Consider the following 6,000-nt stretch of genomic DNA (forward strand, 5'->3'; position numbering starts at 1 on the left):
ATAAAAACATATTTTTCTACTTCATCAGATCTCTACATGCATGTCAGCAATAAACTTTGATATGGAAACATCCAGCTGTCTCATTCTTTCCCACTAGGTGGAGCAGTTAAAACAAAAACAAGACTGCAGCAGGGGGATTGTATTCTAAGTAGACCCATAAAAAGACTACCTCTCCTATATATTCTACCAGATTTGGACAAAAGAAATCTACAGAAAACTTGTACAACTGTGTTAGACGTCTCTAGATGTGCGTTTTCAGTGCGCCACCCGGGTTATAAATGACTCCCTTTGTACTGTCTCACTCTTGCAGTGACTGTGGTTTTGGACCACACTGAGGTAGACTTTCTCAGAAAGTCCTGCTTTCTCCTGCTGGCTCTAACAGCATTACAGTACCCTGTGGGGCTGGTCTTCCACCTCACCTCAGGTTTTTGAACTGGAGGCACACCCTCATGTCACTCAGGCCAAAAATGCTACACATGGAAAGCCTATTTTAAGCAGACCATAGATGCATTAGATGTGATACTGACAAAAGTTACATATTTTTATTTTTTGTTGTTGTTATTAAATGTATACTTAAAACCTACATTTTACAGGAATGACTTTTACAGCAGGCAGTTTGTTGTGGAGTTTACATGTGTTCTCTGGATGCTCTGGCTTCCTTCCACAGTCCAAAGATATGTACAGGACTAAGTTAATTGGCAATTATAAATTAACCACAGGTGAGAGTGGTTGTCTAAATATTAGTCTGCTGACAGGTTGGCAAGCTGTCAAAGGTGTATCTCACCCTGTGATCGCTGGGATTGTGTTCAGCAGCCAAAACCCAGAACTTGATAATGGTTTGGAATTTGTTTTATTCTAATGGTCTAAAAACTCAACAAGTAGTGAGCAAGGACACAAATGCTGTGCTGACTCACTGACAAGAATGCCTAAGCTTTAACCTTTCCAATATTTGTTGTCTTTTAGTACATTCACAGAACGTCAGGATGGGAAAATCCAGAACTTTTAAGGGACTAAACTCTGCTGCTTATTTTTATTCCCTGTAAGCTACAAGCAGCTGGCCTTGAAGATGGCCCATAGATTCATGTGTCACAAACAAGTGTGCGTTAAAGACAACATCAGACATCTGCAATGTTCTTGCTTAATTACCTTGGAGAGCATTATGTATCTGATTCCTCTAGAAAAGTGCAAGAGTGGGGGTTATGCAGCTGGATGTGGATAGCAAAGGGTAAGCGAGTATCCACATTTCCAGATGTGTGAATGTTGCAGTGTTGTCATAACATTCTGTTTTAGTGGTAGCAGTAAATTGAAGTGTTTTGGAAATAACTGATTTAAGTTCCCAGCTGCATCAGCATTGTACTCATTACTGTTTATGTCTTGTGGGGACTGCGAATGTGTCTCTATCAAGCACCGAGGCTTTATGGCTTCCCCTGGCAATACACTGAAGCAAAACACACTACAGAAAAAAAAAATGTAGCATTGGAATTAAAACAAAACATGATTTTAAACCATAAATGCTGAATATGTGCGTCTACTTCATGGCTCAGTCCATATCTGCTTGTATTGTTGCAAAGGCAAAATGATCTCTGCCTCACTTTCCTAGGAACTGAACAAGTAAGGTAAATATGTGTAAGATACAGTGTACGAACAAGATGCAAATGAGTAGCAGCAACTAAAAACATATGTCAATTAAAAAGGTGATGACTAACACAGTTTAACATGGCTAACAGCTGCTGGTAAGAGTGACCTGCGGTAGCGCTCCTTCCTACACTGTGGGTGTAAAAGTCCACTGCTGAACGAGCTGCTCAGTGCTCGTACAGTCTCATGCAGGGGGTGGGAGGTGTTGTCCATGATGGCTGTTAGTTTAGACAACATCCTCTCCTCCCCAACCTGCTCGATGGACTTCAGCGGATAGTCCAGGACAGAGCTGGCCCCCTTGACCAGTTCGTTGGTTTGGCTTGTATGTGGGGTGGGATATATTAGGGAGCGAGTAAATATTTTGTCCTTAAAGCGTCATCAGAACTGCAGCTCTTTGTTCTCAGTGGTCAGTAACTATCTGGAAGCTTAGAAAGGAACGGTGGTGAACTAGCAACAGGGTCATAAGTCGTCACTGATACACTTGGGGAGCAACAGACAAGCTAATGTAGCTCAGATTCCTGACAAATGTAATGCTGTTTCTAATAGAAAGGTGTCAGAATACACAGTGCATCAGTTTGTTGCGTACAAGGCTACAAAGCTCCAGACCAGTCGGGGTGTTTGTGCTGACCCCTGTCTACCGTCAAAAGCAGCAACAATGGGCATGCAAGCATGGAGCAATGGAAGAACATGATCTGCTCTTATGAATCATGTTTCCTGTTACATCATGTGGATGGCCGGGTGCCTTGCTTACCTGGGGAATACCTGGTACCAGGATTCGCTATGTGTAGAAGGCAGTGTGATGCTTTAGGCAAAGTTATGCTTAAAAACCTTGGGTTCTGCCATCAATATGACATTGTGATGGCTGCACTTACAGCCACACAGTGGTAATACCCACCATGTTAGTGTAGGCTTATAAATAACTGGTTTTGGTTTAGAATTCATTCACATACCCAAATAACACTGCATTCTAAAATAAGTGCGCACATTTTAGTTTACACTGTTATGTATGATTAATCTTTTGTTTTCTGAGTTACCTTAGTTGCAGCTGTTTCAGTCCCTTGATTAAGGAGCCAAGAGGTGGAAAAGGGGCGGAGCGAGCTTTAAAGGAAGACTGCAAATTGGTTCATGCCATAACTCGGGACCATGGGGGGGAATTGGAGTTCATTATGTTTGGTTTAGTTAGGTTTTGTGTGTTTTACCCCTTCTTCTGTTTTTGTGGGCTGATCAGCCACTATTTAAGTTTCCCCTTTGTCTCGCTAAGTTAGGTCAGTTTGTTTGAGTTATCAGTAGTGTTGTCAACTTTGAGTAGAGTTCTGTTATTTTGACCTCTTTTTATGGGCCCAAGATTTTGATTCTTTTTGCATGATTTAACCAATTATGGGTTTTTTTGGGGTTAAATAAAAAATCCTTTTTTTGGACTTTAACCTGTGCCTAAGTTTCCTTCACTGCTCGGTCCATCACAGACATGTACCACCTACTTAAGCAATGTTGGAGATCATGTACACCCTTTCATGGAAATGGTATTCATTGATAGCTGTGGCCTCTTTCAAGAGGACAATGGGTCCTGCCACATTGTAGCAATTTGTTGACTTGGCCACCATATTCCCAAGATCATAATCCAATTGGGATGTGCTGTACAAACAAGTTCAACCCATGAAGGTTCCACCTTGTAACTAACAGGACTTAAAGGATCTTTTGCTAACATCTTGGTGCCGGATACCACAGCACACGTTCAGGGGTCTAGTGGAGTGCTTGCCTCAGTGGGTCAGGACTGTTTTGACAGCAAAATAGGGGACCAGCACAATTTTAGGCACGTAGTAATGTTATGCCTATGCACATGGTACCCATATGAGGAGTGAAAACAGCTGGAATAAGTTTTACTTTAATTGTTTTAAGTTTGTCTTTAGTCTTGTTCATTCTTAAAATGCATGATAAGCAAAACTTCTGACATAATCATAGTACTAATAGCCACTGTAGCAACAAAAGCAAATACCTTCCTTTTTAAAATATCTAAATTTCTTCTTTTTTTCTTTCTTGTATTCATTTATTTTGGACATATGTTGTACTACTGTAAGTTACACTCTTTAAAACAAGTTCCCATGTTCTGCTGAACCTAGAAAGCACTGTTAATGTTCCACTCTCATATGACGATAAAACAAACGAGGTAACAAAACCACTTGTACTCATATTCGTCCCACATTAAAGAATCAACTTAATTCCGTCACAGACGGGCTTAGACGATGCTATAAAACTGGTGCCAGCAGGAAGAGACTTTGTTGTGGTGCCGTACACATGGTACAGTACTGCCAACAGAGAACAGAACAGACCAAATCTAATAATGCTAACAAATAAAATAGTTTTCTGGTAATAAACCACTTCTTTTTTTTTTGTGTGACACATCTACAAAACTACAAAAATGATTCCCATACAGACTTAAGTACAGTTAGAGCTGAGACCAGACCTTGATTTCATTTGACTGCTTTTGAGTTCTCACAAAGCAATACTTTTTTGGGAAAAAGACTTAGACCAGGGGATTCACTGAGCTGGACACTGTGCACACTTGCTAACACCACCTAAATTTAAAATGCATTTGCAGGTATGCAAGCTTCTGTTTTAGATTCTAAAACAACAAGCGCCTTGGGTTTTTCTTTTGAGAGTTTGAGATGTGTTGTGTTTCGGAGCTTTGGGAGGGTTGACGGTAACTAATTGCTGTTCCTGCACCTAATCATGCCTCAGCTTTCTAGAGGGCACATTCCCCTAAATGTATTGTTTTTTGATAACTATTGTTACTTTTTTTTCATGGGCTCTCATCAGTCTGGTATGTAATGTGGGTATGAATCGTACCACAAGGTATTTCTAAAGCTTCACACACACCCGGGGCATAACCCTCTTACTCACAATCATCTGAAACCTATCAGTGTGCATGTGGTCAGAAGGTTGTTTACAGCCTCTCTGCTTCTCTCCATGACCTTGTCCAGTTCTCAGAGAGAAACACCTCTGTTTCTCATCTCTTTCAGGATGGCATCCTGAGACATTCTTTAAAGTCTTTTTTACATTCTGTTTGAGTGCATGTGTTTGACGTTCCTCGCACATTTAGCCTACACATGGGTTTATTCAGAGTTGAGAATGCTCGACATAAAAACTCAAGAGAAGAGCCGGGCCAGCTGTAGGTGGAGATGCTCTTGTTCATTTTTTGTTCACTCCGTTATTTCAGATAACACTTATATATTTTCTAAGAAAAAGCTTTACTACTAAGGTAGCACATTCACATTTCACTGAATTACTTTTGCCTGTCTTCACCTCCTGAACCCGTCCATCAGCAGATGAATGGGGAAATCCAACGTGGCTCAAGAATGAGTGTCATTTTCAAACTGCCCGCTAACTCTGAACATCTGGTCCGGGGAGGGGAGGAGGGCAGCTCTGTCAAAGGGAGCCCTTGTGTCCCCTGTCAACACCATGAGAACAGCACACCGCGAGGCGAACAAGGAGGCGTGTGTGCACTGTTCATACTGTAATGATCTTTAACAGGCACCAGTTAGACTCATGAATACTGTGTATTTTTGGAAAGAGTTACAGTAATATGAATGGATGTTCTTTTCTTTAATTTGCCTTGAAATAAACTAAATAGACTAAATAAAAATTACCATGTGTTGCTTTGGATTAGTAGTCTACAACTTTTTTTTTTTAAAGCAAAATGCGTTGGTGGCTTTAGAAGGATTATTTTCTTTAGGTGTAGTGCAGAAAGGTTTTTCAAAATAATATGGGAACATTATATGTTTTGTTTTTTTGTTTTTGTTTTATCACTGGAGTTTTTCTTTAGGCCACACACAGATGGCGTCAATAAAACATAGTCTCAGTCAAGAAAAAACATCTGATGCTACAACCAAAAGCAAAATCAGGAAATTGGAGAAAGATTTTAGGACTGAGTTTCAAGAAAACAATACTTAATGTGTTTGAGATATCCTAAAATTACCACTGAAAAGATTTATGGAAAGCTGGAAACACATAAAATTGTGCTATTTTGGAAAACACCATTTGAAATGAAATAAATCCCATTAATTAAAATTCCCCAGAGCTGGAAAATTTATACCCTTAGTACAAAGTCCTGTTTTAATTTCAGCGATTGCCTTTTGTTTTTATTCAAATTGGCAAGATTATACGACCACTTCAGTACTTTAGAGTAAACTACAAAAAGAAGGACTCGCTAAAGTTTCTGTAAGCAGACGTGCTCTTTTATTTTCTCCTGATCTTGTGGTTGTTTATGCCACCAGATGGATCTTTTTTAGTTAATTAATTCAGCGTCTTATTGCTGCCACCTGTTTGTGAAGTTGTGTCTGACATTAATCAAGCTCAAGGGGAATGTTT

Source organism: Neolamprologus multifasciatus, chromosome 11 (assembly GCF_963576455.1).
Source record: "Neolamprologus multifasciatus chromosome 11, fNeoMul1.2, whole genome shotgun sequence".
In the NCBI taxonomy this organism is placed as follows: Eukaryota; Metazoa; Chordata; class Actinopteri; order Cichliformes; family Cichlidae; genus Neolamprologus; species Neolamprologus multifasciatus.